The sequence below is a fragment of the Lathamus discolor genome, chromosome 10 (assembly GCF_037157495.1).
Source record: "Lathamus discolor isolate bLatDis1 chromosome 10, bLatDis1.hap1, whole genome shotgun sequence".
Lineage (NCBI taxonomy): Eukaryota > Metazoa > Chordata > Aves > Psittaciformes > Psittacidae > Lathamus > Lathamus discolor.
The window spans coordinates 13,056,212-13,084,163 of NC_088893.1; the positions used below are offsets into that span (position 1 = coordinate 13,056,212).

Below are 27,952 nucleotides of genomic sequence, written 5' to 3' on the forward strand. Positions count from 1 at the left end.
CTCCAAATTCAGAGACATGGTGGATAGTTTCCACTCCCACACTGAAATCCAGTCTCACTCTTTCCCCATCTTCTCAGAGAGCTGAAGTTTCTCCATGGATCCACCTCTCTGTCTGAGCTTTCAGATGACACTACTGATCTTTGAGATGAAGAACTGGGATTCCAACCTGATTTACAAAGCCAGTACTGAGTAGAATGAAATCATAGCTGCCTGACCTGCTTACACACTAAAAGGCCTTGGGGGGAAAAAAATAAATCAATTAATCAATTTGTTTATAGAGGCAACTTAGCAACAGGGAGCACATGGAACTGATTGGTCAGGTCTGTTAATAAGCAAGTTGAACTCAGATAGTTGCATCAACTGATTTCAAATTTTGGGGTATTGATTTTTGTTAAGAAGATTCATTTCCACTGCCCCTCCTCCCAGAGAAGGAATCACTTTTCCTTTATGTCAAAGTAGTCACATGCTGCGATTAAGAATTACCACGTTACCATTTCAAGGAGGCTAAACAGAACAACTGCTTGTCTGCTACCTCCATCATTTGTGGAGGCACCTTGGGAGGCAGTGCTCATAAGATGCTAAAAGGAAAATATATTTAAAATTAACTGTAATAGTTGCAAAGTACCTGCTTGAGTAAAATAGTAGGTTATGTTCAAAATCCATGCAAAACAGGGAGAATTCCTAGAACCTTTTAGAATTTAAAGGCATGATAATATATACGATAAAGAAATATATAAGTATCAGTACTACCTGACAGTTTCTATAGTTCAATATTTTAAATTATATTTTTAAAGGAACATTTAAAGCCCACGATATATATGAGTTTATAGTACACATGGTAATTGGATGTTACAAGCAGTATGAATGTTACAGCCCATAACCTCTTGACAGACAGAGGCTGGCCTCTGGGAAACCTGTGCATCCAAATACCCACACCCTGGGAACATCTGGCTGCCAATGTCACCACTGCTTACTAATCTGTAAATCAAAGCCATAATTTCCTTCTTTCTGCCACCTCAACGTAGATGCTGACATCTCACTTCCATTCACCTTTTCAAGGCATGTTCTTTATCGAAGCAGTATCCTCAGAGCTGCTGCTTTGTAGAGGGATGCAGATACTTTTACGGATACTGGACACTGCAGCATCCCAGGAATGTGCTCCAGATACCCCAAGGGAGAAAACATCCTGCAGGATGCACAGACTGCAGATAACCCGAAGTGGGTGCAGCCTGACTATGTGAAAAAGACCCTGTGCAAGACTTACACCTCATGTAACCCATACATTAGCCTCTAGATTCAAAGAGTGCTGAGTGTTAATAAAGGCTCTTCTACCTCAGTAGGAGGAGTGCCACACAGAGGGGAGTTGTTATTCAACCCGAAGCACCACTGCCACAGTGCAGCTTGCGGGGAACAACAACATACTTAGGAAGCTCCAACCAAACTAGAAGATGACAGGAGCTGTTTGGTTTCTTTCTCTGCTCCCTCTCAAAACCTGGCACACGATGCACATGTTTAATTTCTTCTTCTGGCTCAACAAGACTGCCCACGATTATAAATTTTCTTGATAATTTCTTTGGAAACTTTGCCTCATTTATGCTCATGACCTCATAACCTCCTGATACCTTTACTTACATCAGGACTTTTTCCACAGAAGTGCCTTTTATTGTCATTCTCCTGAGACCAAAAGGGCAAAGGAAAGGAACTACAGGCACTCACATCTGAGATGCAAAAAACAGGGGTTTGAAAAAAGTATAAACAACTGAGAATGTGAACGCTGGGAGCGCAGGATTGCCCAGCACGGAGTTTCTACAGAGGCCCTTTTATTTACTGAACACTTATGTGTATATGAATATTCAGCCCTTGATAGAGCAAAAGGCTGGTTTTGATACTAGCAGCAAAAATATTTGCTGTAAATGTCATGACACGCCTTGTCCATAATATGATTTTTTCCAGATGGTTATTTTTTTTTTCAAATTACTGAATGGAAAAATATGTCTTCAGACAAGTACACATAAAAATAATTCTTTTTCCTATTATTGTTTTTTTTTTTCTTTCTTTCTACATTTGTAAATGCGCTGCTGGCTGCCATGGGATGATATGCTGGGAGACAGCATACATCCTGACATCTGATTAATCATGCAAAGTGGTGGAGGCATTATTCTTAACTGACAGGGCAGCTGACCAAGAATCATTTTATTACGTGAAATGCAAAGGTGGACAATATTCACACCCTCTTCTAGATAGCTTCTAACACCAAAACATTCCACTGAGGGAGCAGTAGGCAGATATTCAAGCTGGCTTTAATTCCGAGTAAACCCATACCTCTTTCATTTGCTGGGATATGAACCTGCTTCTGGATCCAAAATTATCCCAGCTGACAGTCCCACCCAATACAGTATCTGGATGACTGTCTTGATCCTGCTCTTAATTCATTAAATTTGGTGTCCATGAGCTTGTACCAGATGTGGGGCACCTCTCCTGTAAAACAACATCCAGCCTTGCAGCATGTTTGTTTCCCATGGAGGAGTCAGTTGAGCTCTGCTCACAGTCTGAAGCCTGGAAAGCAGCTTCTCCAAGACATGATTGTACTTGGACTGAGAAGGACAGACTGCTGCATAACAATGGCACTAGTTTGGGAAGATTCCTCACGACAAGCATCATACCATGCTTTCCACTTGCTAAGGCTTTCTCTTACTTGCATTCCTGGGAAGCACAGTGACCTGCCAAACTGCTGGGGTGAAGGAACAAGGTTTAAGTGACGGAGTTCAGTTAAGAGTCTCATGCAGCTAGTGAGAATGGAAAGGGAGTAACCTAGCTGTGGGCTATTCAGAAAGAAGATTGGGGCCAGATCCAGACCACAAGGTTTTCTCTCCTGTTCTACAGGCATCCAGCTTCTGCCCTTCTCCATGAGGGACCAATAGCTTCTGGTTTAAGCAGCCCCACTAGCTGGTTGAAGGCACACTAGTAATTTTCCTGACTAGCACACTGCTGAGTAGTGCAAAAGGTATGGGCCCCACAAATGGAAACACTGCCGCAGGTATGGTCTGTTCTTATGTATTAATACCATGTGTCATGCTGAATGACACCCTTCCCCAGCCAGGAGTGGGGGTGTTGCCTGAAGAGATCAGTTAACATGGACTGGAGATTGACTTTCTAGCTTATGGCCAAATCTGAATCTTATAGTTCAATTCTGGCAAGGTCAGAGCAACTTTGAGCTTGTACAAGAGTTAAGAGCACTTGGCATTTTGTAGAAGAGAGCCCTTAATGCAAACCAGTTAGTGAAGTATGAGCATAGTAATTTCTCTTCTGTAAAAAACAGAAAAAGAAATTTGGAAACGGGATAGAAGGGCAAAGTTCAGAATGGTTTCAGATTCCCACAATAACAACGAAGCCCAGCTCTTTCCCAAACACTTGCACATTTCCTTAGAAACAGGTGACAGACATCTGCAAGGCTGAGTTCAGTGCTGGAACGGCCCAGCCTCCCTTCCTTGGTTGTGGGTGTTCTGCTCTTACAGGAGTGAAAGAGATTCAGTTTAAATACTTCCAGACAGTGCTGCAATTTATTTCAAGTGTAATAGGGGTCGTTCTTCACTGAAATATATAATTGTTCTGTGTGAAAGCAGAAGAAATGTGGGGAAGCAGTAGGTTGCAGGATTTACACCCACCCAATACATGGTTAAACAGCTTTCTCATGTCTCCACATCCTGGGTATTACACCCAAGCCAGTAATCCTGATGCCAGCCACAGAATAACACAAGATCTTTGGCTTGTGTTGTTCCACATTCACCAGGGGGATGGCTCTCAAGGAGTCAGATGCTTTTCCTGATCCTGAACTAACGATGGGTCTCATCCGCTGCGTTAGGAAAAAAAAGTGTAAAGAACAAAGGTGAAAATGACCATCCAGCAGCAGTATAAACATCCTGCCTTGCAGAGGCTCCGATCAAATAACAACCACACTGCATCTGCCTGGTTTTCTTCTGGGGACCCTGAATGACTTTGCACAGTGCCTCATCTGGTAGGGTAAACATTTCTCAGCCTTGTTTCCTCCCTCCTAAATGGGCAGACTAAGGGAAGAAGAGCAGGGAGTAGAGGGGTAGAGTCCACCCTGTAGAGACCACTCACCATCAGCATCGCCCAAAGGATGAAAATAACAAGACAGGGAAAACATCAACTGTCCTCAAGGAAACAAAGGCTTCTCCCACCCATGGAGAAAAGAGGGAGATTGACCCACTGTTCACTTCACCTTTCTGTTCCTGCCTTTTCCTAGTGTAAAACAGATCCAATGATACCTTCTTTGCAATGCAGAAGGCAAGACACTGTGTGTAGGGAAGTGGTGTTACTGCAGAGAAGAGATACAGAGCCTTTGAAGTGATCCCTGTTCACCTTGAACTCCAGATCTGGAATTTGGTCTTTAAACCTTGACCAACACCAAAGAAAAAACCCATTTCAAATCAAGTGGTAGAAAATCCAAGACTCAATTACAATACCTGCCTTAAAATGAACAAGCTTTTCTGTCTATGAATCTGATACACATTGAAATGTTTCTAGTACTTTATACGGGAAATGTTTCAGTTGGAAAGCATCATCACTTAGAGAGAAAAATAAAAATACCGTAGATGGTTTTAAGCTCTACATCTGTGGAAATCTCATTAGGTAGTTTTAGATGTGCTGGCATCTGGAAAAAATCATCCCTCTAAACAGAAAAATATGTCATAAATGTCATAATGGGGTGTTGGAGAAGCACATGAAATTAGTTTGGTTCTTCAACTCAGCATCTCTGGCCGGAATCGTTAAAAAGAAAATACTAGTATAAAGCATTAAACAGTTTTTGTCGGGGTTTAGCTGTATGGACCAACATGGAGTCGAAGAGCACTGAATACCTAATTTAAAGTTGTAAAACTCTGGAGAGCTACAACAGGTTGGAGCCAACCCAAACATTCATAGAAGGTGAGTACAAGTACAGCAAACCCCACTATCTGGACAGGCTCCTTAAGCAACAGGCAGACGCTTTGCTCTGAGCAATGAACTATTCAAAGCCTCTAAGGGAAATCCTCACTCTATCCTTATTCACTGGATGTTTGCAGCAGCATCACTGAAGATCTCAGGCCAGCATCACTTTCAGAGAAGTCCACTAAGAGTGAGCAGACAGCTGTTGAGGGACCTCAGCCTCCCCTGAGGTGGGCAGAGGTGGAAAGCACTCATTAGCTTGGTAGGCTGGTACTGTGTTCAGTCCCTCAATAATGTCCGTAGGGATCTTCTCAGCTGGATACCACAGCATCATGTCTAGTGTTGCTCTGCACTAGGCAAGTAGGTGTTGGACAGAAGGCAAACGAGGAGCACACAGAGCTTAGGCTGTCCCCGAGCACAGAAGGGCTGCAGGTACCTGCACACACCACACATCTCCAGCTTCACGACTAGCTGCTTGTATCCTGAACTCCTTTAAGGCTCTGCCCAAGTGAAGTACAGTCCTTGGGCTAAATTTGGGGTTAGAATACACATTAGGCTTCTTTCTGCTAGGTGCCATGTCCACACCATCAGTGTAGAATCTAGAAGCCCAGGTAGGTATTTTTTAGTGCCCTCTAAAGGTCACCTTGATCTGACTCACAAACACACTGAGCAAATGCCTTTGGAACACCCTGAGCCTGTTCCCAAACAACTTTCAGTGCTTTCTGGTATGTGGAGTGGCAGGTATGTTTTGCAGGGATGGCTACAGCAACCAAAGCTGTTTTGTGAGGGGAGATAGATACTCAACTTCTGAGATGTGCAAGCTGCAGTGATCAGTTACTGCTTATTGCTGCTTTATTATTGCAGACTATCTCATCAAAATTAATGTGAGTGTTAAATACCAGCCCTCTAGGTTTTCACAAGATGCACACCAAGGAGGTAGAAAGCAACTGGAGATACAGGTTCCTTCGGTAGTATGTAAAACACAAGCCATGATCACAACTGGTCATTAAAAATCCTGTGGCAATCTCTGCAATAGAACGCTCAATCCATTGTCCCAAATCTAATCATTACACTCTGCCCTCTGCCCATTTAACATCTTTCTAGTGTTTCATTTGAGGATAGTATTGCAGTGCATTTCCTGACCTGAATAGTTTAACGGATCATAATTGTCTCATGGTTACTTCATGCTCCTGCAGTCGGTTTGTTGTATCCATCTGTTTTCTTTATTCTTACATGCAAACTGTAAGGTCTTTGGGGCCAATGACTGCTGCTGAGCTCTGTGTTAATACAGCACCGAGCACAGGGGGGGCCCAAGTTTTAGGTTCAGCAGCAGAACAACCCATAATTAATAAATGGCGGCTTGTCTGTTCCAAGCAGAAAAGCAGCACAGCAATCTGTCAGGGTATAGAGGAGGAGGGTGTGACCTCTCCCATCAGGCCTATGTCCCCTGGGATTCTCCTGATCATCCTCATTTTCTTTGGAAAAGTTATGGTGCCGATCAGTTTTGTGTGCATTCACTTTCACTCCAGCCCAGGAACAGATGGTGGCACAAAAGAGGAGTGACTTAAAATCACTTTGTCCTGTTCTCCCCCTCCACCTGCTCCTAATCACAAGCCATCCATACATTTAAATACCAAACAAGAGGAAGGAAAGACCTTGTATGCAACAGAAATACCAAACAATGTTTGCATTAGAAAAAAACACAACTCAGACGTGCCTTTCAGCCCCTAGCAGCAGTCCCCATGGAAAATGATGTTAAAATAAACAAAAAGCAACAATTCCTTTCCGACTGATGATTTTATAATATGGTCGGTGCTGCTAAATGCAACCAGCCATCCCTCCCACACTCTTGCTCTCCACCCAGCATGTCCCCCTGTGTTAAGGGTGTCTCTTCACCTGCTGACATGTGCACATGAATTCTCTTTCTTAATGATCTTTAAGCATTATTAAGAACAAAAGAAATCCTAATCATGATATAAGCCTATTAAAGGATGATAATGATAAATCATTAATAATGATGCAGAATGGGCAGAAATATGCATTTAGCACTTCCACTTCTGCCTGTAGAAAGAAGCGGAGTGATGTATTTTTATTAAATGAGGATGATGAAGTATCCCCCAGTCTATTAATAACCAAAGAAGATGTTAAACAGTATTTATCAGGCAGTTATCTCAATCTGCATATCTAAGAAACACAGAATCAGAATAAACTGGGTTGGAAGGGACCTTCGAAGGTCATCTAGTTCAACCCCACTGCACTGAGCAGGGACATCTTCAACTATATCAGGTTGCCCAGAAACATGAAGCCAAAGTTCTCTAAGACATGGCCAAGGTGCTCTCTGGCTTTGTACTGTTATTTTTTAATAAAGCTGGAAAACGACTGTATTTCTAAAGACCGATACATGATTTGTGTATCTATCTCCTCACCTCAGCTTGGCCCCATCTTGTACAGTTCTGCTGTGCACTCCTAGGCAGGTCTAGAAGTTGGCTGGAAGATCCACGTGCCACTACTGAAAAAGAAAACAACAAAACCATGGTGCATGTGACATTGTCTCTAAACGTCAGAAGGATTATTCAGCAGGTACTAAAATCAATTGTAGCCACAGATGCTACATCTGCACTGTGAGGGGTGGCTACAACCGCCACATGTGCCACATACATTAGCTCTGTGCTGGCTCAAGCAAGTAATGAGCAGTCACATGGCAGGAATTCTCTGAACCCTATGGAAATAAAATGGTTCATGGCAGACCAGCTGGAGTTACAACACTCCTAAATGCGTTTGGTATTCTACCTTCCTCAGCCCCAGAAGAATTCAGGCTTTACATGCCTTCAGTGATCTCAGTCTCCTGCTACTGTCTGTCATTTATGGAGCCCTAAGCTAGCCTAGATAGCCTGGAAAAAAGAGAGATGATCCTTCCACAGACCATTGAAATGAGATGCTGCTATAAGTCATGGAAGTTGCCAGCAGGAAAGAGGACTGTCCTAAGCCTTCAGGTTTATAAAGCCAGCTCAGATGAGCCCAGATCCCACTTATCTCCCATAACTCTCTACAGGAGCTGGTAATTCCCACAGCCCCACTCTGCATTCCTGAGTTCCTGCATCCTGTGCAGGGTGGAAGCTGCATTCAGCCACCTGGCAACAACATTTTTAGGGGAGTGGATAAGGGGTGGCAAGAGACCACTTTACAGCTCAAATAGGGCAGCAAAGATGAGACTCCTCTTGCTCCACCCGGATCCTGCCTGGGGGGCCCAATAACCACCATTGCTCCAAGGAAGATATTTATTGCCCAGCCTCTAAACTGCCCCATGTTTGCCATCCACGTGCAATGCTGCTCAACAGCACCTCTCCTTTGTGCACTGTTGATGCCCCAGATTTCTTGTGAGAGGCTTCACACAGAGTTGTTGGGATGCCTGCAACAAGAAACTGCCACGCTGTTGCATTTGTGCTATTCAGTGGAAAATTGCCTTCATCGGGGATACTTTGATTCCTAAACAGGGATGTAAGGAGTTGTAAATCAGCATAGTCCCACTGCTTTGAGCAGACTTACAGGATTTGTGTCAGTGCAGGAATTTGCCACTTCGTTACAGAGCTCCTTTAGCAACAGCCTACCCTGAATGAGGCCCCGTGGCCAGTGAGGGGAGGTAGCAATTTTCTCTTCACTGTGGTAAACAGCAAAATCACAGACATTATTTTAATCAGCTGGAAGTGCATAGGAAGGCTCTGTGCAGATAGGTGTGTATTAACAAGAAGCACACTCATATCACGCTGCTAAGTACTTTTGGGTGGCCGGTCAAGCATAGCTGCCTTTCAAACTGCCTTGGAAGGAGAAATATTAATAAACTCCCTGCAGCATGCAGATTTGATTGAATTTCTCATGGATCATAGCTCGCCTGCAGCAGGGTGGCATACCTGTCAAGCTAAGACATTGTTCCATAATTGTTCCTGATGCATTGTGTGCTAATTACCATTGCTGAAAATAATCTCCAAAGATTATGGCAGGCATCATAAATAACAAGCCAGCGGTTCAACACGGCATTATGACAAGGCCTCAATCGCTCTTATCTTTTACTGGAGTGGAGCCTATGCATTAGCTTTACTAATGAATCTTTTTCATTTGTACAAGTGATGTTTCCATTTGACAATGACATGAACATAAAGTGGAGGTTAATTTACTCTATTCCGAGAGGTTCATTATTTAACCTGACGTTGAGGACAAAACAATGTAGCCTAATAGACGGCAAATAGAAATTAGTTGTGATGAATTTTGCCATTTAACACTCTCGTGCTCAGAGGCAGCGCTCACAGCAAGAGGATGAGTTTGCTTCCTTGACAAAACCGCTTTATTTCCACAGTTCGGAAAAAACAGAAAGATTCCCCGACTCCCAGAATCCCCTGTACCTTGTAAAACACGATGGATTTACACAGACATAAAAACTGCTGGTAACTAATGGCCCAACGTTGTCATTGTGTCAATTTTTATCAGATTAGTTGGCATTAACACTGTATCACCGATTGCCTTACAAGCCAAGCTGCTGTGAATTGGATTGGATTGAGGTAGCTATTAGAATTGCCAATTTAAACACTCGGGGCTTATCTCAGCTTTAAGCCATTGACAAAAAGGTTTGGTCACTTCCCCGACATTTTCTGACATGTGTGCTCTGGGCAAGCGATGCAGCATCGGGGCGCTAGCTGCGCTCATCCCTCTAGGCCTTCAAAATGCATCTATTCAACAGTAATTTAGCATCATCCAATGTGGTTTGAATCAAGCAAATATTTTCCTTGTTTATTGCACACGCTCATTGTGCTGTTTCAAGGAGGTTTATTAATAGTTTGTAATAAATTTGCTAAACAATTTGCAATAAATTATGCAGTCATATTTATAGCAGTGACACATTTTAGAGGACAAAAGTTGACCTTTCCCATGCCTCAAAGAGAGAAGGGGCAGGGTGTATCCATTACATCCCAGCCTTTCGTAGGCTCATATCCTGATTCCTCCAGCTCACAAAGATAAAATGTAGCTGCTCAAAAGCTAGTTTAATTTGTTTACAAACAATGGGACATATTCTCTGGGACCCTGTGAACGCTGCTGTGCTGGATTCCGATGTGCCACAGGAACTGAAACCTATAGGGTTTACTTAGAGAGGCTTGCAGGGCAAGGAGCCCTTTGGATTTGGGGTTTTGCTTATTTTGTTTGGTTTCAGGTTTTTGTGTTTGTTGGTGGTTTTTTTTCCTTTTCATTCATAGCTTGACAAAAAACAACATCTTGAGAGGAAACAGTCCAATTTCAACAGTACTGAATTTTCCAACAACAACAAAAACATTCCTTTAATTACTTCCAAATCACATCTAATATTCAGTCAACAAGAGATGTGGTGATGCTGCTCAGGGGTTTCTCCAGTTCCACCCTGACCCCAATTCACCACTCTGGCTCTCAGCTGTCACCTGGCTCACTATCACAGCCACCTACACTCCTTCACTTATGGACCACCAAAGAAAGGTCAGCTACGGTGATGGACACATGCAAGTAAACTCTGCACCTACTCACTGCTCCAGCACAGAGCTGAGGTGGCATCTTTGAAGGTGGCACATGGCAAACCTCTGCTCTGCCCTCAGCTCTGGAGTTTATATCCACTTTCTTGGTGCCATCCTCCTCCACCTTCTCCATTCATGTCCAGCTGGGAATACAGAGCAGAAAGAATAATCTTCTGTTTTTCCAGGCATCAGGTCTGCTCTAGCTAACTCTGTCCTGACAAAGAGCAACACAGGATCGTCAGTGACCACACGTGGTCAGGAAACCATGTTTTACTTCTCATATTTACAAGAGACAGCTTCTCCTGTCACACCAGGATCATTTTCTTATGGGCGACTCAGGGAACCCAGGCTGCCTCCCTGCCGCCTACCACCCTGAAAACAGAGAGCAGCCCATCAAAGGTGCTGGTGAGGTAATGGTCTCACATCCCAGATCAAGGGAGCACAGTAGTGAGAAAGAAAGAGCATCGTTCTAGGAACGAACTGGGCAGCAGTTTGACTATGCCTCTTTTTTACTGCATATTATTACAGCATTGCATTCATAGTCAAGGGTCAGCTGCCATTTCCTGGGGTTTATAACTTGCCTGTTTTAATTAACATCAGGCTGAAACTTGGTAGGGAGGCGGGGTCAGCCCAGATGTTAATGTTATTCCAAAAGTGCCTTATATCAGGGCTGTTATTTAAAATATACTAAACAGGGAATGTTTCAGGATGTGCTGATTTTAGGGTTATATTTTAGACAAATAATGAAGACAGGGCTTCATTTCAGAAGAAAGAAATTTGGGGTAGACTTTGTGCCTCCATGAGTGGCTCACCACTGAGAAACAGGAAGAATCAGCCCTTTGCTACCCATGGGGGCTCCTCTGGACTGGATCAGCCTGGCAAGGGAACAAGCACCCCAGCTGCCCTGTCCGTGCTGGTTTGGGGTCTCAGCATGGCTGTTATTAGCTCAGATGAAGTGGTTTACAAACTAAGTGGCAGCCTTTCACTCAGCAGAAGTGGTTTCTTGATGTTATTCTGCCCCAGGAGCCCTGCTCCACAAAAAGCAGAGCCCTCATCTGGGTTTTTCCACTGTCCTCTATCCTCTATTATCCTGTGTAATGAAGAATTGACTGTTTAGAGTTAGCAATAACACTTTAAAGAGTTGCCTTAAATACGCATTCTCCAATTTCCAGAACATTGTTGCTGGTACTGGAAGTGCACTAATAACACTAGTGCAGTTACAGGTATAGCAAAGTGGTCACTACTGTTTCTGCGGTATTTGCTTACAAAGATGGGCTATTCTTTGTATGTTTGCAAATTGTGGAGGTGATCTGAATTATACACACAAAATCATTGTGCTTGTGGCATTGACATTATGAATGGAGGCACTGGGACTTGGCATCACCTTTTCAGAAATCCCTCATAGAATTAATTCAATTGGCTTCTGTCTAAAGAAGTTGTTGTCTTTGCTATTCTGGTAGTAAATGGCTGCATGCAGTGTTGAAGTTGTACTGGTGAGTTAAAGACTGACGGGAACTCTCTACCTTAACTCTGAATGCCAGTGCTGTTGTGCACATAGACTATTTCCTGTGTTTTAAGCCAGATTTCTGGGTTTCCAAAGTCCATGTTGCTCTCTATAACTTCGCCTCAGTCAGGCTGACTAATAATCTCTTTCTCTCCATGCACTTGCTTGCAAACTCAAAAGCTCTTGTAGCTTTAGGATCAGTTTTAGCCTGCTCAGTAAAAAAGACATCCCCAAAATCTGCATGTCTGCTTAACCAGCTTCCACCACTGGATCATGTTGCACTTGCTCATCTACTGAGTATCTATCTTTGAGACAGGACCTGGTTCTCTCTTGGTGTTACAGGCAGGGAATTGAACTATGAAGCAAACAAGGACCTTGCCTGAAGTGATACTGGGAATCTGGGTAGAGATGAGAACAGAACACAAGTTCTTGGGCTCTGAACAGTTGGCTCTCCTTCCCCAAAATATGGCCCCTTCCTAAGGATGCTGTAGAGGATGCTTGGAGAAAACAGTACACAAAATAGCCCTAACTTGCATGCTGCTTGTCACAACATCTAGGAGAGAGGGACAGATCTTTAGCCTGTGGGGATGATTCCCAAAAGACACAGAAATGGTAAATGAGAGAAGCAAATCTGTTTCCAGTTGGCTTAAAATTTTTCTACAAAGGCTCATCTCTGTTAGAAAAAAGTTAGAAATCCATACATCAAAGAAGACTAAAAAGTGCTCACTACCTGCCAGTTACGTTACGCTTTGAGCTAAGGACTGGCCTACCCTGTCCCCACGCTCCTTCCTTTTCTGCATAAATTAATAGAGAAGTGTCATATCATTACTCTTGCTACATTTGAATGCCCAGGACTAAATGTTTAGGGATGTAGCTGGTACAATAGCTCTTCCCTTTGTGGTAAAGCTACCACAGCTGCCCCAGGCAAAAAGTGACATTTCTCCAGTGCTAACAGTGAAAAATGCTAACAAGCTAATTTTGCCTGGTTTGCTTTCATTTTGATTAGGCACAAACTGGCTACAGGTAAATATCTCAGTCTGATGGAGTTGAAAGCGTGCTGTTTGCTTTGTCTTCACTCATTAGCAAACAGCAGGAGCAAATAGAGTGGGTAAGTTGATTACAGCTCCTGGCTCCTTTCACAGGCAAGCAGTGAATTCCTCAGGACCACATTCCACCTAGGTGTTATATCCCCTGGTGACCCACACAAACCATACACTCTGAGATCACGGCTAGAGCATCCTACTGGTTTGGGGTGTGTGTGGTGGGGGTGTTTTGCTTATTTTCACGCAGAAATCTGGTAAGTTCACCAACTCTTTCCTGGACACCTTTCATTGTGTTTACCTTCAGAAACAGCAGCATTCGATCATGTGTTGAGGAGCTGCATGCTTCCTTGTAAACTGAGAAATTATTTTCAGGTGTATTCTGTGGGTATTTTTTCTCTCAGGAACTGAAGATGCCCTTGTAGCAAATACCCAGGTGTAAGTATTTATGGAGTCCTCCTCGTTTGTTTCTTGGGAACACAAAAGTCCTTTCTGCCCTTGCTAACATCGGTGAGAATGAGCCAGTGCTGTTAAAAGGAACTGAATGACTGTATCACAGCACATCAGATGAGGGCATGTTTTCTGAAAGAGGAAGGGGACATTACTCTGATCCTGCTCCCAATCTCTGCACCCATGGAAATCGCTGAATGCATCAGTGCTAGCAAGACCATAATTTCCTTTTGCCTTTAGTACATTTTCCAAAGAGCCATAGTTCCATTACAAAGTGAAAATGTAGAAGGATAATAGATGTCTCTGTAAGCCAGAAGCAAAGAAGATGGGAAACAAGGAGCATCCCCAGCATGGGTATCATATAGCTATCTAAAAAGACATGACAGCATGGTGGTTTACTGTTCATGGAGGTGAAAAAACTGCCAATAGAAGGACAAAAACTAAACACATGGAAATATTGACTGTAAAGAGTCACTGAAGAAATAGCTCTGTATTAATGTGGGAGGCACATTAGTCCCCAGTGCTGCACACCATGAGGTGTGCAATAAACTGGAGGAGGTGAAACAGGAAAAGATCGGAGGTCAGACTAAGTCATGTGAGAGCCCCTGGCTCTCTCCCGGGCCCACTAGTGACCAACACCCAATGCCTGGGAACATTCATAGCCCTTGACATCCTAGTCCTGTCTAGTCAAATATTGGCAAGGCCCCAACCAGGAGATCTGCAGCACTTGCTCCAGGAGCAAGCAACTCCATTGGGATTGTCAAAGAGGACTTGGGCCACTGCTATGGCTTTTCACTGCAGATGCAGTCAGCTCTTGCCTGCCTGGAAGGATGGAGCAAAAAAAAAAAAAGATCCATCAGCAGAGGGCTGCACAAAATAGAATTTTTCTACAGTAAGTGACACCAGCATCAAAGATGCATCATAAAATATCACAAAACCCCAGGCTGGATGGGCCTTTGAGCAGCCTGGTGTAGTGGAAGGTGTCCCTGACCATGGCAGTGGGGTTGGAATTAGATCTTTAAGGTTCCTTGCAACACAAACCATTCTATGAGTCTATGAGAACTTTGCCCCTTTAGAGGAGAGAACTGTGGGGTTTGGGAGACCAAGAAATTTTCAACTTTTTTGTTTAATGTCCGGAGTTATTTTCTAACAGGCAAAAGTTATAAGCAGTTCCCAAGATCCGGGGATGCAGATTCAATAAAGGCAGACAAAAGATTTGAGGTTATGTTCTTCAGAGGGGAGCCTCTTTTGTTTGGTTGGTTTGTTTTTACTCAAAGGGCATTTTTAATTTGTTCCTCGGTTGGCTGTTTCCAAATATATTTGTCTTTGCCTTCTTCCTCCTTCCCTGCCTCGCTCTGGTTTTGATTTTCACAGCCATTAGTAAATACATCACCAGTGGGATCTCTTCTCTAGGATTTATGTTTATAGTTAAAAATCAATTTCATCCCAGAAAAGAGAATGAAGAGAAAAAGTGCAAGAGAAAAGAAAAAAGATAATAGAAAGAATAAGTAAGAAAGAGGGAAACCACACGGATGTTTGGATGAGACTGAACAGTCACCCCAGCTCATAGGCAGAGCCCCAGTGCCGTACACTGGCTCTGAGACAGTGTTCAAAAACGTATTGTTCTCAATTTATTAATTGAAATAAAGATTAAAAAAATTAAGAGCCTTATTAGACTCCCTATTACAACTGTAATCATGTATGACACAAAACTGGCACATGAATGAAATAGTTGGTGTTTGCCAGAAGCAGTGGTTGCTCACACAAACTGCTGGGAAGCCCGGTTATTGTCTGGTGAGATTCAGCTCCAAATTGCCAAAGCTTTGTATGGACAGACTTGCATGTATTTAAAACCGGCTTCAGCAGATTAACTTGCATTATCTTTTCCCAGGCACACACTAAATGGACACTGACTTATTTAGCTCAAGAAAGCTTAAATAGTTAAACAATTCAGGTAAATCAGCTGACGTACCATATGTGGCTGGGGCTGGAGGCTGATCTGGGGAGGCACTGCTGTGTTAGGGCCTTGCCACCACCTCCAGACTCCTCCTTTGCCCCCTTGTAGATATGCCAGTTACATCACCCACATAACTGCGTCCTGGTGAAGCCATCTAAGTAGCCTCTACTAAGTTAGCTCATTTAGGCAGAAACAGGTGTAAGGATCCCCCATACAAATAGCTGAATACTGCTTAGTGAAGCAGCCAGATCTGGAAAAGAACAGCAGCAGGAGATGGCAAAGCCCTCCGCCAGCAAAACTGCAGCCAGAAGAGACTGTGTGATAACAGCCTGCTGCCCTGGGGCAGGAAGGGCTTGTCCTTGCCCAAACTCTTGATCCTCATCAATATAAGCAAACCTTGAAAAACTGTGAACTTTCCATCCAGTCATTCTCAATTTCTTGCATCAAGAAGGAATAAACATCATATATTTTCTACATTACATCTACCCTGAGCTGCACAGGATTTATTTTATTTAGACCACACATTGTGTGGTGTATTTATAAAGCAGAGACCTCTGGAATACAGTTCTGCTTGGGGAGGTCTCCACTGAGCCATATATTGAACAATCACACACTTTAGCAAGCTGGTGAATGTCAGTGAAATCTAGAAGTCACAGAAGAATCTGGTCAATACAATGGAAAATTGGTAGGAAAGCAATTGTAGGGAGAGCAGGCAGGAGCCTGGAACTGCTGTTAAACTCCTGCAACTCACAGGAGAACCTTTTCCCAGCATCCTCCCTGCTCGCCATGAGTCACTACTGAGGCTCCACATTGAGTTATCACCATTTAGAGTGGCATTTCCTTTCAGACTGCACAAAGCAAAGGAGCCATATTAGTAAATTTATTGAGTATTTCATTAGATCAATATGGAGTATGATTTAGGAGCCTCTGCCCAGGCTCTTTAAATCTATTTAATCAAACCAATTAATAAAAAAAAAAATCTAGAAAGTTGAAACATATCCTGTAAGGTGCATCGTAAATATACTCCCTTACTTATGCTTTTGATCTCAGCCAGGTAATTAACGACTTTGGTTAAGTTCAAGTCATTCCCTCATGCCTGCTCATGGTCATAAAGCCCCAGGGCTATGCATAGCTCATGGATTTATTATGGGTTTTTTTCCAGTTACAAAAACCTCTCTAGCTGTTTCCATTTTTTCTTCTTTTAATTCCATGTATGCAGACTTCTGTGGCTCTGCATCCTAGCTACAACAGCACCAGTTGTCATGCTTTGTGCAATAACACAAGGGAAAAACAGGGCCCTTTTGTCTTCTTCTAGCTTGTATGATACCACAAATACATCTGAAACCTAGATATCCCAACAGTTTTGCCAGAGCCATAACATGACCACTGCATATGCCAGACTAACACTCCTCAGAGGGGCATCAGCTTCACTTCAGGAAGGATGATTCAAACCTGGCAGGACATTGACCTTACCTTCCTCATCCAAAAGCAAAAGGGTGGGAATATATTCCTCTATGGAGTAAAGAGTCTCTTAATTCTTTGTCTAGAAAACTCTCAACAATTTAGACAAGCATGGAGGAAGCTGGAGGGAGAAAATAAATTGTGTCCATCACAGGCGGGCTGCATAGTGAGCTGGAGAGCGAGAGATCATGAACACATTCCTTCCCAGAGTCTTTAAAGTCAAGATAGCAGCTTTATCTTGCTTTACAATCAAGGAAATCCGGGCTCTGGGGGAGAGAGACAAGGAACAGATGAATGGGTTTCCTCTGTAATATATATCAGTATCTGAAGAACATTGGTCATAACTCTTGGACAGTGCCCCAGAACAAAATAAATAATGAGGAGTGCTGGGCTCACTGGCTGCTTGGAGCAGGAGAGCTGAGCCTGAACATGCTACAGGCAAGGAGTTTCTTTCCCTTCGGTTTTCAGTAAGCATCTAGTTTTACTTGAATTGCTATAGGAGGTGAAAAAGCAAAACAAAAATGTAAGATCAACTGACTTTAAAACAACTCCCTAGAAGAGCAATGTACCTTTCCAAATGAGTGTCAGGTTAATTTTCCATAATTATGTGAACATCATCGGACCTATATGGAGGGATTCCAGGTGATGAAGAGGCCTATATAAAATGCCAAATGTCCTTCTATTTGGGGTAAGATTTCTTTGCTAAAATAGTGTAAGACAAATATGGAGACTGTGGGAGGCCCAAGAGGTTGCATTTATCACTGAGCGCTTTATGCCACCACTCTTAATTCCCAAATGAAATAAGGAACTTGCAAAGCTACTAAGAGGCTCCAGTGAAGATCTGACCTAGACCAACAAGCCAGAGAGAATAGAGGACATCTTTCCTGTGACAGATAGGACAATGCCCTGATTGTGATCTACAAGTTGCAGTCTTGTTTCTCAATGCCCAGTTCAGCCTTGTCACAGCTTGCACCTTTCAGAAATACTCTGACATCATCTGTGGGTGAAGATTGCAAAACCTCCTGGGTTCATCACAAGAGCCCTGGAGGAGAACATCCCTTTTCTATAAATCTGACCTCCAAAGAATTGCCACAACCCAAGACCTCTTGTGGCAGCCATAAGAGCTGGGGTCTTCTCCTTACTGCAAGGGGGGACAACAATTGGTATGGCAGAAATAAAACTGGTATGAGGTGTCTACTGGTTACCCAGCTCTACCAAAAGCTTCAGGATGAGTCAATCTGACCTTTGACTGCATAAGTGGGCGTCCACAAATGGATCAATGCCTTAACATAAACCCTAAAAAAGAGCACAGACCATAGCCTTGCTTCAGCTTTCAATTGAGTTTTCCACTGCACTGAGCAGCCATGTGACCACAAAAGGAGCAGAGGGGATCATCCCTTCCTGAAAGCATTTGCAAGCACAAAAACCTGATCACAAATCCTTTGAAGACAGCAAGAGTCTTTCCATCAACTCCAGCTGACCTTGGATCTAGCCCAGGGCTCACAGCTGAATGACTCATGGGTGAGGTCTTTTTCTGCACAGGAAAGAGAGAAAGATTCTGCTGCTCTCAGGGCAGATTGGGGTCCATGCTGATGAGACCTCTCTGTACTTTTTAGGAGGCAATGATCCAGGCAGATTCCATTTAATATCTACTCAGCTCTCATGGGATTAGAGGAAAAGCATTATCAACTGTGTCTTATTGCCAGAGGGTTTCTAAACTTGTCAAGCCAGAATGGGGCTCTTCCCCACTAACCCCTCTTTCTTCCCAACATCTAGGGTCCCCACCAGTGTGGTCCCATTCTCACCCAAACCATGTTCAGCGCCTGGGGGGTGGGGAGATAAAGGGACTTCTGAAAGCAGGAAAACAAATCCATAGCTAGTAAATTATATATAGCTCTTATCCCACAATTAGTTTGTAATTCTGAAGGACTGCAGACAGTCAGACTCCTGTGTAATAATCCCCGAGATCAGATTCACATTGAATTGAAGGACTTAAAGATACGCAACAAAAATTAGGCTAGGATCTATACCAGTTTACATTAGTAAAAGGTCTGTAAAAGGGTTTTTCACCAAAATGTGAGGCTCTGTCTTCAGTTAGTTTTTTTATTTGCACAAGTTCTTTTCCCCTCTGAATGTTTTCTCTCTCTCATACAGTTTCGCCTTTATCACTACTTCAGTGTTGGTCATAATAGGGTTACTTCTACTTTACACTATTGTAGGCCAGTTAGAAAAGAGATATCACTGTGGGTGAAGAGATACATCTTTCCAGTTTGGATAATTAGAAAGAGACATTGAAAACAATGTGTGCGTTATATATCACATATATATATATATATGTTATATATATATAACATTGCAAAATGGGTGGTACTTAAATTCATCCATTCATCATAAGTATTGATTACTTGCGTAGTAAGTGATAAATCAAAATGCAGTAATCACTGAATCAAAGATTTATATGAGTAAAGAGCAGCAAAGCAATTCATCAATTCCCTGTACAGCCAATGATTAATTAGGTTCCAGTCTGAAAGTATAGAGGCTGGTTTACAATTAAGACTATTACAGATAGGCTTTATAGATTTTATTTTTTTTCCCCTAAACATCCTGTTCTTGAAAGGAGATAAGTTGACCCCAAACAAACAATGCTCTGAGAAGGATCAGATGATGCAGTTGTGTGTTTACATTCAGGGCTCTCAGGTCCTAGAAGCACAGATCACAGGAGACGGAAGCAGCAGCATGTTGCTAAGATCTCATAGTCAGACCCTTCACTCTGCATGGGGTTCCTTTGCTCAGAATAGACACTCACCCCGGTGCATGAGATGTGGGGGTTAAATCCATCAGAGGGGCCCTCTTGGAGCAGCATGGAGCCTGCTGGCTCTCTCTAACAGTGACTATTGAAGAACTACCAGAAGCCAGCATGAATCCATGCTGCTTCTGACACCCAGATGTGGCAGTTCGCAAGTGCCACCAGCCCTCGCAGCAAGCAGCCCCAGCCCCCTCCAACATAGAGGCTGTGCTCACCTTCCTGCCATACAGCATCATCACACAGGCAGAGGGTAAAGCTGAAGCATCAAAGTGCCACAGTCCTTCCCATTGCAGAGGAAAGCATGTCCTGCTGAGCCCCAGGGAGTACCAGCTGCAGCACCCCAGCAGTGGATCCTGCCTGAAGTTACTAGTGACAGGGACTAGGACAGCATCCAGGGCAAACCACAGGCTGCTCTACACATCCCTTGCACAAAGTCACAGTGAGCAGATACCAACAGGGTTATCATCACTTCCCAATCTAGATCATGGGGAAAGCTTCTGGTGTGTCCCACCTCCCTGTTTTGCCATGAGTCATGTAGAATTCAGTTCTGAGTCAGGGGCAATTCTCCAGCCTGTTGAACTGGAAGCACTGGGCTGACATGGGATCAGCTGTGTAGCTCAGCAGAGCTGGCACAAGACAAATATTTTTCCCAAACTCTCCAACCAGCAAGAGCTCCTCCTTATGCCAGCCAGCTCTTTGGCAAGAGCTGTTACCTGCTCTTACTCATTACTTAGCCAGGCCAGTTCTTGTGTCTGGGAAAGCAGCATTAGCACTATGCTATGGCTGTTTCATCTCCCTCCCTTTTTCCAGAGAACTGAAGAACAGACCAAACAGCAGCTAAAAAACACTGCAGAAGAGCAACAGGACATGTGCTACTGTGACTCAAGGTGCACCCTTAGTTCAGAAGGATTAAGCAAAACATTCCTGCAAAATGCTCTTTTTTTGGCTTTCTGTATCATCACTACAACATAAATTTGGTGGCTGCTGGCTGTCAGCTGAAACCATCATATATCTGTATGACAGATGTATCAAGCTGTATCTGTGCCACTGCTCATACCCAGGTGAGCAAGAGTCAGACCTGAAAAGGAAGCTATCAAGGAAGGAATGATGCCTTGTTCAGGAGAAAAAGGTTTTTTCCCCTTGTCTGTTTTTTCACTCTAGTGTTTTTTAGGGTGCTGACTTTATCTAGAGAAGGAGATGATAGGGACATGGATATATACATGTCACCAAGTCCTGTGTACTTTGACTGAGAGGCACTAGCTGGGGCCTCCTTCACCTTGTCACTACAAATTACTCAGGATAAGTCTTTTTGTACGATGTGCATATTGAAAATGTCATAAGTCTGCAACCCCACCTATGAACCTTCTAAGGCTCAGATGTCCAGCTAGGCAAGGTGGGAGAGCTGGGTCTGGGTGCAGAGGTAGGGACAAGATCCCAGGTAATTACTTGTTTTACTCGTCCACAAGATGCAGTTAAGGGTTACCCAGACAGCCCCAGATAAAACATTGTCTAACATTTTTTAGGAAAAAGTCCAATCACTTTGTTTGACATTTTGAAGAATGAAATGTTACAGCTCCGTATTTTAACAGGAAGGTTTTGAGACCAAATTTGCTCAAACTCAGGCTTTTTATATATAGATGTATACATTATATTTTTTTAAAACAGAACAAAAAAGTAGGTTTTGCATAATTCAAAGTGAGAGGTCCCAGCACTGTCATCTCTTCTGAACACTATTTCAGAAGAAAACTTGCTTTGTGTTCTCTTAAAATGGCGAACAAGCTGGCAAATTAATTATTCACACATCTCTAAAGTACCAACTGCACAGTGCAGCCTGGACCCAGGCAAAGGGACATTAGAAATCTCTCCTAGTCAGCAACTGATTTTTGATCCTACTTCACCTCTGTATATAATAACCAGACAGGGTGTGAGAGCATCATGTGGCTAATGGCAGGTTCTCTGCACAGAGGTAGAATGAAGCATCCTTCCTGCATAGCATTGCCTGTAAATGCTCTTTTGACCTCGTTTTGCCTTGACGCCTGCATTACTCACTGTGAATTTGGCTGCCTACCTTGCTTTCAAGCCTCTTGTCTCTACTTATTTGTATTAAGCACAGGACACATGGACCAAATAACCAGAGCAATGCCAAAGCTGTAACCTAACCCTGTGTGTTTTGCAAACAGAAAGAAAAGAGAACAGCTTTTGGTGGGGAGAGGGAGAGGAAAGGGGGAGCTGGGTTAAGGAATCAGCTAATTAGCCTCATCTACATTTCAGCTACATGGTTCACAGGTACTAAATCATTCCTGACATATTTAGGTTGCCATTTATTACCAAAATTATTCAATGTGGATTTTGCCATTTAGGACGTGTTAAGAAAAATACTTATGCCTTCAGAGTGACTCCAGCTCTGATCCCTTCTGACATAATGGCACCACAGGGCCATGGTTTAAGCGCACACATGCCTGCCCACAATAGCAACCTGGGCACACAGCTGTAATCAATAGGATTCCAGGGCTGGGTCCAGATCTAGAGAGTAAGAAATCACTTCTGTGTACCTCAAAAAAACCCATATCTCCACCGTGCCCCACAGTCTACAAATTAACATCTCCTGCAATGATAATCTTAGCATTCAGTTCAGAGTTCCTGAGATGTATTGGAGATTTTGCATGCACAAAAACTTAAACTTAGTCTTGAAACTGTATAATCACAATGAAAACATAGCATAGCCTTTACACCAAAGGGTATACACAGATAGGTATATGTAAACATGATTCACATGAAGGTCAAACTGCCTTATATTTTTAGTTAAGGCTTCACTGATTGTCCACATTATTTTGAGCCATAGCTCAGTTCCCCCCAAAAAAACACTAACTCAAACCCTTACCGTACTTATGGGAGGGACTTATGGGGCCACTCAGCAGACAAGACCTCCTGGTGAGTAGGCACATTTGGAAAGGCAAGGGTATAAGTCACTTCCCTGCAGCCTCTCACCTTCCTGAGCTTCTTGTCCCATTTCTACTGGGCTTCCCCGCAACCTCTGCTTCACTCTTGTCCTTCCTTTTGAATTTCAACCCTATTAAATCCTCCCGTCCTTTCAGGTGAAACCGCTAGCCTGGATCATCACACTCCAACCTCTACCCGAAGCCTTAATGCTTGTGGGAGGCTTCAGCTGATTTACATGTGCTAGCTTTGGAAATAGCACAGCTATACACTGTGTTTAGAATCATAGAATCATAGAATAGTTAGAGTTGGAAAGGACCTTAAGATCATCTAGTTCCAACCCCCCTGCCATGGGCAGGGACACCTCACACTAAACCATCTCACCCAAGGCTACGTCCAACCTGGCGTTGAACACTGCCAGGGATGGAGCATTCACAACCTCCCTGGGCAACTGATTCCAGTGCCTCACCACCCTAACAGGAAAGAATTTCCTCCTTGTATCTAATCTAAACTTCCCCTGTTTAAATTTTAAACCATTACCCCTTGTCCTGTCACTACACTCCCTGATGAAGAGTTCCTCCCCAGCATCCCTATAGGCCCCCTTCAGGTACTGGAAGGCTGCTATGAGGTCTCCACGCAGCCTTCTCTTCTCCAGGCTGAACAGCCCCAACTTCCTCAGCCTGTCTTCATACGGGAGGTGCTCCAGTCCCCTGATCATCCTCGTGGCCCTCCTCTGGGCTTGTTCCAACAGTTCCATGTCCTTTTTATGTTGAGGACACCAGAACTGCACACAATGCTCCAGGTGAGGTCTCACGAGAGCAGAGGGGCAGGATCACCTCGTTCGACCTGCTGGTCATGCTCCTTTTGATGCAGCCCAGGATTTGTGTTAGGTTGTATCTCTGATCATATCACCACTGCCTCTGATCACCAGAACCACGAGCTTTTCTCTTTTCTGCTGTGCTTTCATTGCTCTTCCGATGGAGAAATGAGTTTTTTCATGCTGTGTGTAACTAACTGCATGTGTTTACATCTGTAGGTCCCCATTTAATAACTTTAAGATGCAGTGGCTAATTTCAAAGAAAATTTGACAGAGCAACTGAGGTCTCAGATTTATGGAGTTCATGCAGGTTTTATGAAAATAGATTCCTGGATGGAGGAAACTGCTCTTATTAATGCCTTCCACAGAGAAAATGCTAATAAACTTACCCTTATTAGACATTAGCGAGTCCATGTAGAAAAGAAACGCTGGAATCTCAGCTCGTCAGTCCTGCTGCTCATGGAAAAAAATGTGTAATTGGGATTTAGTTTGCTCTGGGCCACCACAGCCAAAGATAACTCTAAAAAATTAAGAGTTGCCTGTACAGTCTCATACAAAGTAGCAAACAAAGCCCACCCTCCATTTAGGTGAATTTCCCCAGATTAGTGGCAGGTTGAAGATGAATTTTAATGATATATTTTTGGCTGGCCACTTCCTCTGCCACTGAAAATCAGCACGGGTTCAGAGGTGTGAATAAAGCAAAGCTGATTTTCACCACTTTATTCATCATTGTTGAGAATATCTTCATTCCTGCATCTCTGAGTTCAAAGATGAAAACAAAAATAGCTTTTTTTGTTAAAGAAAGAGTACAAGTGGGAGGGGTTACTTGGCAAGATTTTTCTAGTGAATGGGTCTTGATTTTGCAACTGGCTTCCCACTGAGTCCAAGACAGCCCAAATTTGACTTTTAGGCTATCTGCTGAGCTATTTTCCCAGGCATTTGAAACAGATGAGATGTAACAGCAGTTTTTTTCCCTTAGCCAGGGCCAGTTTTCTATCAGAGGTGCAAAATTCAGATTTATCTACTACAAGAAGCTTAATAAAAAACACCCTTTTCCCCCTCCCCCAGTCATTGGTTATCATAAACAAATCCCTCAGCAGAAGCTAAAAAGAAGATACTTCGAGGTTAAAAGCAGCCTTTAAAAGAAAATGATGTTGTACATCATCCCAAAATTTAATATGACTTTATGCACAATAGTAATGTGCCTGGTAATGCAAAGATTTTTCTAAAGTAGCTTAATAACAATCCAATATTCTCTTCCTTAAAAAATGAAAATGTATGTCAAAAAGGGATCTAATGTAGCTGCATCTTGTATCCATTGATGGAGAGAGCTGATTTACATAGATAGCATTTAACATACTATCATCATTATCCTATCAGTCTTCTGTCTAATCTGGAAGCCTTGAGACAGAGTTCTCAATGTTCTCTGAGGTAAAAAAAATACCAACCAAAATTATGGTAAAGGGGGAGAAAAAAATCAGTGAGGGACAGATGAATATCAAATCAGATGAGATAAAAATGGGATTTTTTTTTAACCAGCATAGTATGAGCTTAAAATGCTGAAAAGTGGATAAAACAAATAACGTTTAAGACTGTAGCATACAGTACCACAATGATGAGGAATAAAAGAGAGAATTATGTTAATGGTTGGGTCTGCGTGTGCTTGTGGAGACTGCTCATAGATTGCTTGTGATGGCCTGAAGGATACAGATAGAGTGTGCGGATCTCTGAAATCCACACAGTATACAATATTCATTTCCTTTCCATCTTGCCCCCTTTTTCATGAGTTTAATGCTTGTGGAGGATGTAAGCAACTGAAGGAGGCCTTCTACTGTGAGTGGGATGGGGTCATATGAAAACCTAGAAGGGTGAGACTGCTCTCACTGAAGTCAGTGAGGTTTCGCACGTCTCTCTTTTTGGACCAAGTCTGTATTAAATCCCTCACCTTCAACACAAGTGTGTGGTTATGGCAACATCTCCTACCCCTGGATCTCTCCTGCTTTTATAGCCTTTCTTTAAACTCAGCAACCTACCGATTCCTGCACCTTTCCCAGCCCCATCTGCGAAGGGCTGCCCCAAATTCCCACAAACTCCCTGGTCACATCTACAGGTCCCACTGCTGCAGTGCCAGGCACCCTTCCCACTACAGGACTGAGCTTTTCAGGGAGGAAGAGAAGTGAAGACACTTCTGTTTGTCAAGAAACCTTTTCTTTTGCAAACAAGGCAACTAAGCAGGAGGCCGCTCAGGAAGGTGTATGAGGAGATTGGGGCAGGGCTCAGGTCAGCAGGTTAGGGCACCAAAAACAGCAGAAGAGAGGTAGCAGCCAAGGAAACCATTCAGGCTCCCGTGTGAAGTGCCATTACAGTCCTGCGGCTGCCTTTGCTACACTCTGCACCTTTAAACTCTTATTGAGTGGGACTAACTGGAGCCACACAGAGTACAGCCCTAATGCTGGGCCATATTCAGGGGCCACCCAGGCTGCACTCTCCTCTTTATGGCTCTCTGCACTCCTGTTGTGAGGTGGCATCCCCTCATACATATCTGCACCCACCCAACAGAAGGGCAGTTACCACGGAGCTACAGGCACTGCAGCACCCCATAGCATTCCACCTATGTGATGCTCCTGCTCTGGGTCCATGGTGGGGGCATGTCTGGGCAGACCTTTCTTCACTCCTTCTTACATTGAACTGGACAGGGTACACGGCTGCTGCTGAGCCCATAGCATAAGAGAATATGGGGTTTCCTTGCAGTCTTATAGGGACCACTATAGCCTAACCACTGGTTCATCTCACCTCTCCAGTCTTTTGGCTCATGTCCACTTGTTTGCCTATTTGACAGATTGGTTCTTTCACTCCAAACTAAACAACTTGCATGATGTAAGGATGTGGTCACCCTCTTTGTCTGAGAAGGCATGGCAGGAATTCCAGCAGTGGAAGAGACCCAGGCTCTGATCTAAATCTGCTTCCAGTGAGCTGAGTTCGGCAGATTTCAGTGTCCTTCAGTTTGGATCAGGTCCTTCAAGAGAAGAAAGAGAAAAATTAATACCTCTAGCAGAAAGCTTTAACTTTGCCTGCACCCCATTCACCATACTGGTCTCTCCCAAGACCATGAGCTAGCCTCGCTCATAGGAGGGCAATGCACAAAATCCCAGCTGATGGCCATTACACAGAGTGAGCACAGGGAATTGGAGGGCAGTAAAGGAAATGGAGCATCCCTCTGGTGCTGTCTGCACCACACATGCAGCTGCTCAGCCCTACATTTAATGCTGCATCTGCCCCTGCGTAGAAGCAAGTATGATGCAATATAAAGCTTGGTCTAGTCACTGCACCTAATTATGAAGAAGAATAGAGCAAGTTTTACCCTTACATGGACATGGAGTGCCAAAGCCATGCTGCTACTGGCGGAGTTCCCCTGTCGTTGTAGCTATAGGGCACCCAGCAGGGATTTAATCCTGTTGTAAGTAGTATTATCTTGAGCTCAGATGTTTGTTCTGGGCTTCACAGGGTTAGCAGTAGGTATCAGTCCTGCCCCCAAAACCTAGTGGCTTTCAAAGTGGAACATGATCGTTTTATTAAAGGGATTATGTGCCATTGTTTGTTTGCAATCACAAAGCTCTGGACTCAGTGACTTGGGAGATACCATCCAGTCTTTTGCTGCTGTGTTGTTGCTAATTGAAAGAAAAGCTGCTGGTTTCCTTATCCTCAACATTTATCATACAAAAATCCCTCGGAGATCTTGCAGAAGGTTTCCATGGGAGCCCAAGGGCCTGGGACACGAAAACTCACTCTGAATTTGTAGCTCATATTTATGCCTCATGTCTCAGTTTCTTATTTTTTACAGAAGAGGAGAAAAAAATGGTATCATGAAAGAGTGAGTTGCAGCATTATTTTTCATAAATACACCATGCTTCACCTGTTTGATATTGTCCTTCTCAAGCACATACAGTCTGATCAACAGAGCTCAGAGCAGTGCAGCAGACAGGAGACAAAATGTGAGAGATCCAGACTAGCAAGAGCCATACTCACTGCATCTAATCTAGACCCAGGCTTAAAAAATATGCCCTAGAAAATAAGTTGCACAAAGTGAGTTGCCTGGAGCAATAAGGGGAAGAAGAAAATTCAGCAAACCTTTTCCAACCAACCAACCATGGGTTAAATGAAACTCTGAAGAGGCAAGTTTTGTTGAGAAGAAAGAGATGTATGGATCTTACCCCCGTTTGGATGAGTAGGTACTGCTTTGGTTTGATGATGCTCTGCATGAGTTATTTACCTCCACTGTGGTCTGTGGGACTGTGAGAGAAGTTGATGGGTCCCATGCTCTCTTGTGTCAGTCAGGCTCATGTAATTCAGAAGCAACACTGAGGTTTCAGTACATAAGATTCAGCCCAAGGAAGCAAATACCAGATCATCTTACCCCAAAAACAGGAAAGAAAGGGAATGACATCTCTTTAAAGGAGTTAATTTGGAAGAGATCAAAACTAATTTTTTTTCTTAAATATGAT

At 43.4% G+C, this 27,952-nt stretch overlaps 1 long non-coding RNA gene across 1 annotated transcript; it reads right to left on the reverse strand.

Moving 5' to 3' along the window:
• Positions 1–7,373: 7,373 nt before the first annotated feature.
• LOC136019916 (uncharacterized) lies at positions 7,374–26,360 on the reverse strand. Its single transcript, XR_010615116.1, has 3 exons — positions 26,244–26,360; positions 23,840–23,903; positions 7,374–7,456 (listed from the first exon to the last, which is right to left on the reverse strand). It is a non-coding gene; the product is annotated as an uncharacterized LOC136019916 (long non-coding RNA).
• Positions 26,361–27,952: the final 1,592 nt, after the last annotated feature.